The following is a 15,441-nucleotide window of genomic DNA, read 5'->3' on the forward strand; positions in this document are numbered from 1 at the left end:
ATTATAAGATGAATAATAAGATGGAGAAGGAGAAGAATAAATAAATACCATAGCGTATCAAGACTAATATTAGCATTCAAGCAAGGTTGCATTCAGTTTCATAAATTCCAATTTACATATTTTTTATTGGATGATTCAGAGATATTCTGCTGATATGGTAAGTTTGGAAGTGTATCAATGTTTTCATTTATAAAATGTTAAAAAAAAATTGTTTTAGTAAATAACAAAATTGACAGGACCCTTGAAAAACGGAGATAAACTGCATCATGGCTCCAGTTGTATTACTATTATTACAATGATATTATTATATTAATTATTGTTACTATATTACTTACATGACGTAACCCAATACAAACACAGATTTTATTTATACAAGTTTTAAAAATGACACTAATACAACCTCTTTTGCAAACTATTTCTTCAATTAGCGTATTTGACAGACAGACTTCTCTCCAGAGTTTTATTTTATAATTGTGAGCAACAACAAAAAACTATGAAAAAGGACACATAAAATTACAATTTCAATTCACAAAGACTTTGACTTTGACTTTTTGAGAGTCCTTTGATGAGAGAATTCCACTGCTATAACTCGGAGTGAAATCTTACAAACTTTAGTTCCAAACTAGAACGAAAAAAATCAGGATGTTTTTCGTTCTGGCTTAGAGAACTTTTGTGTGAAGCCACTATTCGGTAAGAGTGAATGTGACTCTCAAAAAAGATTTAACAAAAACATTTCTAAAAAAAATTATCTTCGTGGAAACTTTCACAGAGGGGATTAAGAAATGCAGCGAATTAAGAATGTAAATGAACAAAAAACATTTCAGTGGATAAGCGTACTAAATTGATAAGTTCAACTTAGAATTATTTTAAAACTTTGTAACAATGATACACAACATGTAAGTCATACAAACAATTTCAGAGAATTCTGTTTAAGTTAACCAGTACATATTTATTATACTATTTACTAACAAGAAAGCAAAGCACATTTTTTGCACTAAAATATTAAAATTACACTTTGGAATGTTTTGACTGATAAAGGATAAATACAAATGATACGAAGAATGAATAAATCGTTTTTGTCGCAGAGATGTAGGGTTAAAAGTATATGAAATGAAATATGTGACTTCAGTTTTTTTTTCTTTACTGCGATTAAATTAATGCTAAGCGAAAGCTATTGTATATATAAAACACCAAAATGTACCAATATTTTTGATAAGAAAAAAAAAAAAAAAAATCTCAAGTTGCTATGATGTAAAGGACACGTTATTGCCGTATGGTATACGATCGCTTGCGTAATATGTAAGGAACCTTATACAAGTGTTTCTTAACATTATTAATGAATTACACAGATTATAATTAATATAAAAATGGCAATGCAACATGTGAAAGAGTAAACATGCAATTGTTTATCTTAATGTACCCATCTTTTTGGGGTATTTGTTCAGAAACCAAAAAATGAGTTTTGCTTTCTGAAGAGGATCTGGCTAGGATCGAAGCGGCAAGTCGTCTAACTCTGGTATATTTATCTGTAGACACGGATTTTTCTTTTGCAGTACTAAGACAAACAGTTTGTTTACAGTTTATTATTCTTATCTTGTTTGTTTGTCTTTTGTGTTTGTTTGTCTTGTATTTATTTTTTGTCAGATGTATCGCTGCCTCTTGTAAGCGTATACCATCAATGATAGAATTACCAAATCTGTGTGGACACTAACTGATACACACAGAGAACATAGTAACTACTGTAAATCGTTAAGATTTGTACCTAAGTAAAAACTGGATCATGCTATATAAATCGGTAGCATGTGCTATTATGATTACAGTAAGAACTGAGGATTCGTGTAAACCCAACAAAATCCAGTTTGATGCATTTGTTGGGATTACACATATCCTCCTTACTGCAAACCTAGTAGCACATGCTACCGATTTATCATATTTATCAGCACAATCCAGTTTCTTACTGTGGTACAAAACTTTAAGATTTACAGTATAGTTACTGTAATCTCTGTGTGAATCGGTAAGTGTGGACGAAAAAGGTTTATTGAAAAGTTGTTTTGTTTTCTCATACAAACATAAAAGGCTAACACAAAAAGACCCTGAAAGTGAATTTGTATTATCATATACATAATTAACCTTTCAAGATACGAACAAGTTTGGATTATGTCAATATAAACATTCGTAAAAGGGTCGATTGGTAACTTTCGAGATTTGAAGGAAAATTCATCTCTATCCTTGTCCTACATAACAAAAAAAGGGAGAAATATTGAAGTTTAAATTAAAAAGACATGTAGGTTATAGTTTTTCATAGATTGACAAATAATTCTCCCAAAAAATTCGAAATATTCTCGTCGACAAAATGACATGAGACTATTTAATAATGAACGTGTTTTTCAACCAATAAATGTACGGATTAACGTTCTGTGACCTATTTTACCACAACCACCAGCCCCCCCCCCCACCCATCCACCCCTGCTCTCCCTCCTAATATGTGTGGTTCGAAATTAATATATTGTAAAACGTGTAGTTAAAGAGGAGATTGCTTAATTGATTGTTCTTGTCGACAACTATTTCTTTTGACTATTTTCTTGACCAGTTAGCCTTCTGAAATATCCAGATACTAGATATTATTTTTGCCAAGGCCAAATGTCAAGGCAATTTTGATTGACTTGGCTGTTTCTTTCAATTTTACTATAAGACAATAAAAACAGCGTGCGAAAGTTTTATAATGGAAAATTTCTCCTTTTCTAATTGCAGAATTTTCTTTGTTTTTAATTTCCATAATAAATGTCACAGGTGGTGTGTGTGTATTGTTGTTGATGGAAGTTTTTTAAGGGTGGGGTGGGGATGGATGGGGATAGGGAAAGGAGAGATGAAATGGACAACCTTTTTACAAGTAATTGAAGAGTCACAAATGTTCAAGACTTGTTGTCAAATTACTATGATTCCAGTCAATTAGTCAGAACTAGTTATGCAGAAATTGTTTTTATCTTTTTTTTTTATATGATTAAGCCTCGAATCTTTAATAGTTTGACAATTCATTCAATAACCGAATAAGGGGAGGGGAGGGGAGGGGAGGGGAGGGGGGGGGGTTACGTCACATATAAGATCTAGCGAAGACTGGCCCGATAAAAAATACGGAAGTACTTTATTAAACAAAATAAGACGACATCTTTACATTGAATTTGTCAGAAAAGACTTGTTAAAGTTCGGCACAATGTGAGATGAAACTGTTACTCTCAATACAAAATTATATCATTTATATTCGTCATGTTATAAAAAGGAGAATGGTTGTTCCGAATGAACGTGAGCTAACAATCCTAGAAATAATTCTTCTATTCAGTTTTGATTCATTATGTTCGGAAACAATACTTGCAAAGAGATCATAATTTTTCATTCCAAAATTATGGATAAGTAAATGGTTATAAACTCGTTCAGATAAAAAATTCATAAAAAATCCAACGTTATTTATCAGATACTTTACATTTTGCAGGTTTGATTATGTCATTCATTGGTGAGAATTTGTTTTATTATAACGCAATGACGTTGAAAGATTGGCACTATATCGATATACAAAACAGATCATTTATTTCTACTGCTGTTGTGCATCTGTGTCTGTTTGTCTGTTTGTTTATATGTTTGTCTGTGTTTTGTGCACAGCATTATCGTGAAAGATCATACAGGGCATAGGAAAGTACCACGTCAATAATAATAATAATAATAATAATAATGATGATAATAATAATAATAATAAAAAAGAGTGTAAAATCGCACCAGGCACGATGAAATTAGAAAATAGGTTTACCTTTTCAAAAGTTTGAAAATGAAAAAAAAAAAAAATAATTATATTAAATCTGCAGTGACACAAATTGTTTCTGGTTGGATTTTATACATTGAATAATAAATCGTTCATTTGAATGAAATCAAACGTGCTTACGCGCAAATAGATATATGTTACACAAGATGCATATCCATGTAATGTGTTAGGGGTAGGTCCATGATTTCTGGAAGGGGTGGAGGGGGGGGGGGGGTGGTGGGGTGTGGGACAAGTATCGGTAAATGTCGAACTTATTACCGGAATTCTTATCATGTGACTACATCGGTATTATATACGGTATACAAGCGCACAAAAACATGTTTAAAAATATATCCAATATGTACCTTGTTGTGATCGAAGTTATATATCTTTGTGGCTATTTTTAGCCCCCCCTCCCCCCCCCCCAAAAAAAAAACTCCGAAGGGGGCCCGGGCCACGGTCTGCAACCTCCTCCATGGAACCGTCCCGGGGTGTTTTAGAGTGACGGAAAGTTTAAACACAACGAAAAAACGTAAGTTTTGAACAGTTCCGCGATTTTAGCGTAAGGGTTGGGATGTGGAGGGGTTATGAGAGGGGTCATTGGAAGAGAACCTTCAAAGTTAATTAACGGACAAACTCTGTTTGAAAACAGCGTTGGGGTTTTAATGAATGTATTAACTAATAAATCCAGTAATTAATTCACCCAATCACTGCCAAGACACTTCACGTATTACTAAATATTAAGACACACTTTAACATAAAAATGATTGGAAATTTCAAGCAAAACTTTGGATTTGTACTTCTATAATTATTTGAAATGACACATTTCATAAAGTAAAATTATTTGGGTTACATTGTAACGGGATCGGAGTCTCGAACAAAATCGAAAAATTGATTGAAATAACGGAAAATAAAACGCTCTTTTAATACCCATCATAAAATTAATAATCTAACCCATCTACAAATTTAAGAATTACGTAAAAAGGAGTGCCCCTTACAAATTTAAATAACCTTCTCAAACAATAACCATATAAGCAAAGTTTATTTGCTGCTTAAGATTTATAAATTTTAATTTAAATTTCAACCATAAACACCTAATAAATATGACCCCCCCCCAAAGAAAAAAAAAAATTAGCCTAAGTTCTGAAGGAAAAATGCATTATCAATCTACGTCTATAATATGATGGGATGATGTTCTTATCCTTCCTACCAAATTAACATTTGTGTAGATCATAATTTTGCTTCATTTGATAGTAAACGGTAACTTTTATGCTACAACATAAAACAATATTATTTTTGTCGGCAAAGATCAAACGTTCAAGGTATTGTTTCTACTGTCGACAAGCTAATTATTTAGAGAAACAAACACAATGACTAGAATGTATCTTTGTTGTGTTGTTGTTGTTTATTTGTTTGTTATTTGTTTGTTATTTGTCTGTCAGTTTATTGTTTTGAAAGTACACGTTTCGATTCCTTGTAAACAGTCAACTTTCGCCCCCCCCCCCCCCCAAATGTAATTATTCAACTTAGGAGAAGATTATAAATACAAAATGAATGAATTCCGTCGGCCCTGCCCTGTCCGAGCCAAGTAACAGGTCATTGTCGCTATATCATCCTACAGATACAAAAATATTGCAATCGACGGATTTTACGTTTTAGAAAAGGAGAATTATTCTTTCATAACTATGTGATGAAACCAACAATATTTTGAGGAGTTTTGGGAACTGGTCCGAATACTGAAAACTTCAGGTCATTCAACTGTGAAATTTACCAATAATTTTACCTCATTCATAGTGTAAAATTAATAATAACGTTGGTAATTTTTGTCCGGTGATTGGGTGCATACTATATTCGAATCACATACGTTATTGAATATGCAGTTGTAAATATATATATATATACACACATGAAACCCTTACAAGTTAATATGCGGCCCCCTTCAGGTCATATGTGATTGCCCTCCGAACGTTCCAGCCAGCCAGAATAATATCGTTATAAACATTGATGATATAACTGGTAATAAGTTTCATCGAAATAACACTGTTGGTAATGTTCAATATTGTAACACTAATATTAGTCCAAAAAGCAGGAATTCCGGAGCAAACTCAAAGATCAGTGACACCTATGTTTAACTCGTATGCTTGTCCATCGCTTCTTAATTTTTAATTTTTTGGGCTTTTCTGGCGTTCCACATGCTCACCACTTTGTTATGCTTCTTAAACGCTAAATAAACTTCCAGCGGTTCTATATAGTATATGCGTAATATCATTTAATACACAGGTTAACTGACGCAGTTAAATGTATTCGAGCTATTGTTTAAATGACCGTTCATCTTTAATAACAAATACATTTTGAGTAATTTTCGACTTTTTGACATCGAGGACTAAGTCTTTTGTGAAAGCCGTACTATTTCAAAATACATAAGAGACTCAAACTTCCATAATTATATTCTAAAACTATTGTTATGCTTTACCAGTATATTGCAGAGGTGAAATATTAAGTACCGCAAAATTATAGCCCATTCCGGTAAAATAGTTCGCGACCCACCAATAATTAACCTCGCGACCCAGTCTCAGGTCGCGACCCCAGCCTGGAAATCGGTTTTATATGCAATTCTTTGTGCAACCTCAACCTCATTCTTAAAGTTAAAACATAAAAGACCAACTAAGAAACAATAGTTACGTGTTTTAATTGTTTAAGTATGTTATTTTTTTTTTTACAAGTTGTGGTCGTGTCTTCACACCATAGATATCAATTGTATTGACCCCAAAAGTTTAGCACCCTAACTTTACCAAGACTCTACAAAAAGTATTTTCTTTCCTACATGGAGGGAGAGGCTCAGACTCTCGAAACCGAGACATTACAGACGTTATTGACGAGAGTTAAATTAGACAATTAAAAAAACTTCCCAGTGAGGAAAAGGGGTGCAGTGAGGGGCGACGGTAACAGAGGTGACCAGTATTTGACTTACTAGCATATTTGAGGGTAATAACAATGCAGAAATATTGGACTACCTTACCTTTCGAAATATTGGAAACACCTCATTTTTAAAATGAACCGTATTCTTTCACTTCTTATTTTCCGTCCTTTATGTTATATATTGTCTTAATATTTTAATATTTACTCAGTTTCAATGGCCTAAAAGAAAGCTTATTTTTTTTTGGAGATATTATACAGGGTAAATCTTTGACATCATTTAAAAATGCATCTCTGGTCACCTTAAATAATATAGCAAGGTGGCTGGAACACTGCTTTCTCATATAGCTCATATCGAAATAATCATTGTAGTTTGGCTCTCAAAAACATTGTATATGTTCCTTACGAACGATATATTAAGGAATATTTTACTTCTGTCAAAACGGTTCAAATTAAGTGGTGATTAAATGGATATCTTGATAATTAAAGCAGCTTCTGCCTGCAGCACACAATATATGCAATCAGGTTACAGGTCCTCAATATGTGTCTCCATCGCCCCCACCCCCCCCCCTTCCCCATCTACACTCAACTCAACAAAATAATGGCAATTCAGTATTAAATCTTCAAAGCGCATCTTACTGTGTACTTTCAACCCCCTCCCCCCCCCCCTCTATGACATCTTTACCTCTACTTGAATCCTCCTTTAATATTCTTTGAATTCATTTGAACGACTGTGTAACAATCTCCATCATATAAACAAAAATGACTTTAGAAATTTGTTTTGTTTCTTCCTCCTTTACCATTTCTGACAATTTTCTGCTTTATCATGGTTATCGTAACATCCAAGTTTTTTTTTCGGTATTCGATGAATTGAGTTATAAATAAAATAAAAATCATAATTTAAACAATCTGCACCCCTTCCCTCCATCTCACCCCTCATCCCCCGCCTCACCCACCGTCTCACCCTACGTATCCCTTCCCCCAAACTCCCCCCCCCCCCGCCTCCTTTATGTCCGAACCTCAAGTATGCTATAAAGGCTTAAATAATACTCACTTATTCTAAAAATATTAAAAAGCAATTTGCTGCCACCCGGAAATATTTTCCTTCCCTGAGCCCTTAATATAATGTCTTATATAGAACTCAATTCTATGAATAATTGAAATTATCAAGAATGTCAGAATCTCTAGGACAAGGTACTCTGGAAGCCTTTTAGCAAGTTTAGGCTGATCAAACTTGAGACTCAGCACCCATGGCCTAACTATTGTTGTAATGTTCACGAATGCCATTGAACTTCAAGACAGCTCAAGTCACACGAATCATTCGGAAACAATTAAATTAGCAAAATTTTAAAAGAAAAAAAAAGTCTAAATTACGAGCGTTAAGTGTCTCATTGAGAATATTAAACGTTTCGAATGTGACAATCACATGAGTATTGAGATCATGTATAATTATGATGACCATTTTTTGATTTTACCTAGCATATTTGCTATTTCAAGAATGAGACAGAAGTTCCACTAAAATGAAGAAGAAAAACATCCACTAGAAGTTAATATTAGTCAGTAAATATGCTAGGGCCTGTATAACTTGTTTGATGATATTTACCCTATTTAAAGTGAAGAATGTGTGTTCACCGGAAGGATGGTATTTTTCCTACGGAAATGCGAAGCTGTGATCGGTGCTACAGGGCTAACATAACGAAAATCCATCAGTTGTGATAATGTCCTACTGTTATATGAGATCGCTGTCACAGTATAACAGTCATTTATAGTTTTCTTTCGAAACTTACAACGAAAATAAACAGATACCCGAAAAAATGGAAACATTTATAGATTTGACGTTTTTTTTTTTAAAGTTTTACATGAAAATCTAAGATATCGGGGTTTGTTTCTGCCAGGTATAGAACCCTTCACTGTATAGTCAGTATTGTAAAGGGTGTCAGACACGTTGGGCAATATGATGATAACTATTTTCTTACAAAAACAAAACAATAAATCAATTTTGGATTTATGGAAGGCGCATTGATTACCCAATCTTCCATCTTTATCCTTGGAGTCTGTTTTCTCAATTGAGCGTCTTCTGGGGGACAGTGTTTGCTCAACACACCAATAACAGTTTAAACATCTGCTTTTAGTTACCGCAAACAACTCTCCCACGAGAATCGTTTCGCGAAGTTAGATCGAGCAGAGAGAGGAGAAGTGAAGTTTCCCCCCGCGATTCCAAAAATGAATATCGTCGAAGATAGTAGTTACTATCAATGTAAATATATCGAAATAGGTGATTTTCCTCTGTGAAGGTATGGTCATTGTCTGCTGAATTTGGTGTTATTAAGGGGGACATGGTTGTTGTTAAGATGTTTGTGAGGAGTGAGGTCTTCATAATGTTAAATCCAAAGACGTATGCAAAAACATACTTTGAGGGGAGGTATAGAGAGGAGGTAGAGAAGAGGTAGAGGGAAGGTAGAGGGGAGGAAAAGGGAAGGTAGAGAGGAGGCTGTTGAAATGGCGAGATGATATATAGCGTAATCCATCACTTCGAAATGTTAACTTGTAGTGCAAAGTTTAGTAGATCGAACCGTAACATATCGTTTTTATTGTTCGTTGAATGTTCGGTGAAAACATTAACTAATTTTAATTGTAACGTAGAGACCTATCAGAGCATTGCAATGCTATCCGCCCAGGTTGCAATTCTTTGCCACTTAAAATTTTTGAGATATGATCCTATGCAAAAAAAATCTGAGACACATTGATGCAAGTGGCTGGACATCTTATTCTAACACAGAGGAGATTATGAGGGCAGTCCCTCGTGGATGCGACACAAAATCACCAATTAGAAAACATTTGACATCCATGCATCAGATAACATGTTCACAATGTATTACAAAGTTGTCAAGGACACATAAAGTGCTGAATATCAACCGAGCATTCTCTTCTGGTCATATAATTGTCCCATACATGTTTCAATGAGCACAATAGATACGACAGCAGGCCCGGGGTAAAGCCTTCACCCCCCCCCCCCCCCATCCTACCCAACCCCTCGCCACGAGAACGAGAAGAATTACTCCATGGCGGTCCTTCTGAACATTTATATAGTTATAATACGATAAATTAGTGAACTTGTTACGACTGTAATTTTAACTAATGAACCAGTTGTTGCAGCTCAAAATGTCCAAAGAAGTATTGGTCACCGAAATTTCTTTAGATGAAAAGAAAAGAAAACGTAGAATTAAAATTAAATTAAAATCAAACTTATAGTATGTATAAATACATATCATTTGTAACACCGTTTGGCGAGGTCAATAATCCCTTGCAAAAGTAAAGAAAGACCGAATAAAATGATGACACGGTGTCAAACGTCATATCTGAATCAACATTTCACAAAACTTCATCACTGTATACGAAATGCTTTAATACATAATAATATATACACAATAATACATAAGAGAAACATATTTTAGAGAAAAAACAATAAACGAACGGCGGGAGAGTTTTGTTGTTATTCCCACCCTTACGGTTATGGATATGCACCTGCGCAGTGGATATGAAATGGGTTGAAAAAACCCGGGTATTTTGGGGGTTTTTTTTCTTTGGCCGAGAAAGGTTAGCATTGGGGCTGACCTTGAGGGAAGGTCATAATACGGATGTTTTTATTTAGCGGTTGAATAACCATAATGTTACCATCACAAAATAGGATGGTTTGGCTAGGAGCCCCTTGGGAAGAGATCTGTTTTCGTCCGGTATCTCGGTTCTCAACAACGGGAGCACTATATAACATGTATATGCCTGGGAGAGATATAGAGCGAGAGAGTGTGTGTGTGTGTGTGATAGCATGGAATGCCATTTGGTGTAATATGTGTTTGTATGCTCCATTTCAACTGGGTGGGTGGCGTAACATACTTACGTATAGCCCATGAGGGTTATGGTTGAGCAGTTTTTTTTTTTTTTTTTTTTTTGTAATGAAGGTGGATATATGTTAAAGGGTAATTCCAGTGGCCAGACAATGCGACTATTATATGGAAGAAAGAAAAGTATTCCACACTGAATTTTATATGTTGTCAATATCTTGCCCCGCCTAACTCAAGATATGGGTAAACAGAATGGAACATATTTTGGCTGTCTAAACCCTTAATTCTTCCAATGAGTGCATTATAATATACGTGGGCTGTGCTGTGATACATAAGCCTGGCAAATGTTCTTCTAACACTGTTTTGTTTTCCAATTTATTTTAAATCTTCTTGATTTGCCATTAAAACCGAATGTCATTCGTAATGTCTGTAGAGTTGAAAAGGTTTCTATCTATTGAGAATTTCTTCACAGTGCAACTTTTTTTTTGCGTAGAAATATAATTCTTCCTCTGTGCAGACGTGAGGTAAATATTATGTTAGAGAATAAACAAATGATATCAGTATGTAGTTTTGACTTACAGATTAAAAACAAAAAAACCTCCAGCATATTTATCAAGCAATCAAATTCAGTCCACGGAATACCCCTTTAAGGTACTTGAAATACGGTAAATCAGAGTTCATTGTGTGATAGATGTCTTTAAATAATTTAAAAATATATAGCAATCACCTTCATTAATAGAATGTAACTCGTTATTAACATTTTATCACTATTTTATTAGTATTACTTCTTCAGAATAAATCTAGACAACCCGAGCTGTGACCAGTTTCAATAAACTTTTATTCTGGCCAGTACAAACATTGACATAAACTTAGTACCCCCTCTCGTTAACCCTATCCTGTTATTCCCTCCCAATCCCCCCACCAACCCCCCCCCACCTCCCCCCTCTAAAAAGAGACAGCAAATGCGCACACCATAAGAAAGTGCATTGACCCTTACATGTTTTGTTTGTATGGGTTTGTTTTGTCACGCTGGCTAAGTCATCAATTTACAGCATGGTCAAGTTTACCTTATGTAGAGGGAACGATAAACCCTAAAAACCCAGCGAATATTCCTTTCATATATATGGATAACCTCGGTATTATGTATTTTCGGTAATAACAATATATAATGATAGTTTCGTGGTAATCATAAAGAATTTGCCGAAAGATGAGCCGGACACACGCTGTTTAGATATGTATAGCGTGTGTATCAAAACTGGATGGGAGGGAGATATGATAATAGTTAGCAACAAAAGGGGGAATAAAAAACATCAAAAGATTTTTCGTCAAATATAGGTCATCATTATTGGCCTCAAATTTCAGTCTGTTTTTAAAAATTGCTAAAAAAAATATCAAAAAGTGCTCTCTCGAAACTTTAAATTAATCATAGAGATTTTTGGTGAGTATTCAATTAGATAATTAAATGAATCCATCACTGATGAAAAATATTTTGATGGTCGCAATGAAATGTTATGCAGTTTGAACATCAGTGACCATTTTTGGAATTTCTAGCATATTTGGGGGCAATATTGATGAAATCTGCAGCATAAAATTAGAAGCTTAAAATCGGTGGGGCTTTTCGAGACATTATGATTGTTAATTAGATACCGTAATCAACGTGCATATCGTTGTGTATTGTCAAAAAAATATGTATATGAAACGATGTTTTCATTAATAACGTGAATGTATGGAATTTCATTGACAGCTGTTACGTTTGTCAACTAACGAAAGAAAACATGGAAAATATCATTTTATTCGACATTTTCTTTTCCTGCAAAAATTGTGCAATTATGACACTTTTTAGAACTACGTCACAGTTTTCGGTAAGTGATGATGAAGAATTAACATGATGAGGCGTGCAATATTTTTTCTTTTTTTTTTCTTTTATAAATCTTTTTTTTAGTGAATAGTATGTTTCCCTTGAACATTATTCTGAACCCCTAGGCAATATTATTCTTTATATTCTTCAGTTATGGTAAGTTATAAGATAAATAATTTTCATCTTGTTATATCTTAGTCAAAGAATATATTTGAGTGCCTAGTAATGCTTATATATAGCGTAAGATATTCAACAGCTTTAACATTATAGTCTAATCTTTTCAATACTCCATTGAGATTAAACTGATAATGACGTCGGCTTATCGGTGTAGTCCTATAAATGTTAATATACTGATCCATTGTTTTATAAAGTTTGATAATTCAACAAGTACATGATCTTGCTAAACTTCATATTAACAACAGAAGCACCCCCATTGGTCCTTGACTGTTTGTAATGCATTATAAACTTGCTTTTTGATGCCAGGAGATCTTGTGTTTTTCCTTTGGGGTTTGGGGTTCTATCTGAGGAACTGATCAAATGGTACCGTACATTGTGTGTTTGCGTGTGTACACTTCGTTTGTACTCTGAAATTCCAAGTCCTCAGATGTCATTTGAAAAGAATAACCATGTCCGCAGAAGAATTCTATTGTAAAGGGGTATTGTTTGAAGGTTAGGGGTACTTCGATTTGAACAATGGAAAAAGAAACAAAACATAACGGGGTCCTTAGTCTGAATGTAGAACAAATATAGTAAATATAATTTGAAAAAAATGTGCACGAATGTTGCACATGAATTGAACAATGTTATCGATACGAACCAATGTCTCAATTTTATCCTTCCGGAAAGAGTCAAAAAAACGGCACCCTACTAGTGTAGAATGTTTTCGGGCATTAGTCCTTGTTTTTATAAAAGGCCAACAAATATGGCATTATAATAACCATTTCAAAGTTTGACAAAGATTGAGGTGAACACATTTTACCCTGCGATTGAGTGTGTTTAACTGAAATTAGGAAGATTCTACACGACAGATTGGGGAAAATGCAGTAAGTAAATACGGACATGGGAGATTTAAAACATCAAAAACAGGGTCCCATCTCAGTTATTTTAGGAAATTCGAGGACTGGTAAGGTCAAAGGTCGGCTCGGTTTGTTTTGAAGGAAAATGTATCACCAGTACAGTGAACGCGATTTTTTTTTTTGCTTTATCGTTTGTGTATGTGTGTGTGTGTGTGTAATTGTGTATGTATGATTCTATATCTTCCATTACGGAAATGATATGGACGGGCCTTTTGATAAACCCAATTTGGTGTATTCTGTTGTTTTTTTTTCATTGCTAAGGAGTAAACAAAAAATACCCGGCTATACGCCGGCAAGCGCCTGTATACTAGATAGCAAGGCGATTCTCTCTAGCAGTTTTCTCATTATATATGCAGCAGTATTTTAACACACCGGAAAGCTCCTTTAACACAATTACAAGATTGCGGTTACTAAAATGAATCCATCGTTTCATATATTTTTGTTGGTCACATCTGTCAAGAAATGTTCTATGTTTTTTTACTAAGAAAACAGCACACAAGAATGAACACCATATGTTTCTGAAAAATTACGAAATAATGAATTATAAATATGTATCATGAGACGAGAAATATCATATTTTTCCTTTTAATTTTTGTGTTCCATTAAGGAGCTGGCTTAAATTAAAGCTGCATTTGGAATAGCTACTTTTTTCTTTTCATTTAGAAAGATTCTTGCCCTTTCAACTAAACAAAATGTGAGTGAGAACGCAATAAGGGCTTTAGTGCAACAATTTAAGTATGTTAACCAGGGTAATACGTCCATGGTCCAATAAACTCGTATAACAAAAGAACGATAAAACACTGAAGTATTCCATTAACTTTATGAGACTTTATGGAACTCTGTTTAGCTAAACCATCTAAACATTTAATATAGAACTCATTGATGCCTTATATAGTCTATAGATTAACGGGTTACAAATGATGTGTGGATATTACAATGGCTTATAGTCAGAATTATTATTATTACCATTTGTTTGTTGAGGATGGGGTGGGGGCGGGTGCGTAGGAGGGTTGTTTATGCCATCTTTTGAAGCGATCTATGGTACTGAAACAGCTCAAGAATTAAAAAAAAAATATGTTCCTCCTCCTTCTCCTTCATTCAGTGATAGCTTATGCTTTCATAAAACTCATTTCCGAGACGTGATCAAAATTTATTCGTGATCCAATACATAACATCTTATACATTTCTGAGATGCACCAACTACAAATAAACGAAAAACTGTACCGTGTGGAAATATACCTTCACATCCCCCCCTGCTGCATTTGACGGCAGATTCATCCATCCTAAATCCATGTCTGATCCGATGACAAGAATACGAACGTTTTCAAGCGAAATATCAGAAGGAGAAGAGGGTTTAACTTTACCAATCATAAAGGCATTAAAATATGGAAGTGTTTAGAGACATCCACAAACCGGAATGATTGTTATTTTTGGATCAATCCCATCATCACCTTGCTTGTGATTTCAAACTGGGGAGGGAAAAAAATGGTATATACATATACATATGTATATTGAGGATACCATGAATATGGCACATAACGTACAGTACAACTGTATGTATGTGTGCGTGTATGTATCGGTGTGTGTGCGTGTGCATGTGTATGTTCGTATATGTGTATAGATATATATAATATATATATATATATATATAGCCATATATATAGCCATATTTATAGCCAAATATATATATATAGATCTTCGGTGCTATAGTTTCTGTCAATGGAAGGTTTGGGAATAGTGGTAACCTGAAAATCTGAGCAGTCTAAGACTACATTGAAATTGTGTTTCGCAGTTTATTAAAACACATCCCTCCTTAAATAGTAGACACATTAAACGCATGTACATTATTCAACATTGTTGAATATTGGTATAGCAAACTATAAACACGTACATAGAAGTAAATCTTTCACGTTACACGACATATACCAAACATCACAGTGTTTATCTCTATCTCTGTAT

The 15,441-nt window shown here is 34.2% G+C and overlaps 1 protein-coding gene across 1 annotated transcript in view; it reads left to right on the plus strand.

Moving 5' to 3' along the window:
* The window catches only part of LOC139965541 (transcription factor SUM-1-like), a 55,110-nt gene that overhangs the window by 1,688 nt on the left and 37,981 nt on the right, over positions 1-15,441 (plus strand). The window lies entirely within an intron of this gene.

Source organism: Apostichopus japonicus, chromosome 1 (genome assembly GCF_037975245.1).
Source record: "Apostichopus japonicus isolate 1M-3 chromosome 1, ASM3797524v1, whole genome shotgun sequence".
NCBI lineage: Eukaryota > Metazoa > Echinodermata > Holothuroidea > Aspidochirotida > Stichopodidae > Apostichopus > Apostichopus japonicus.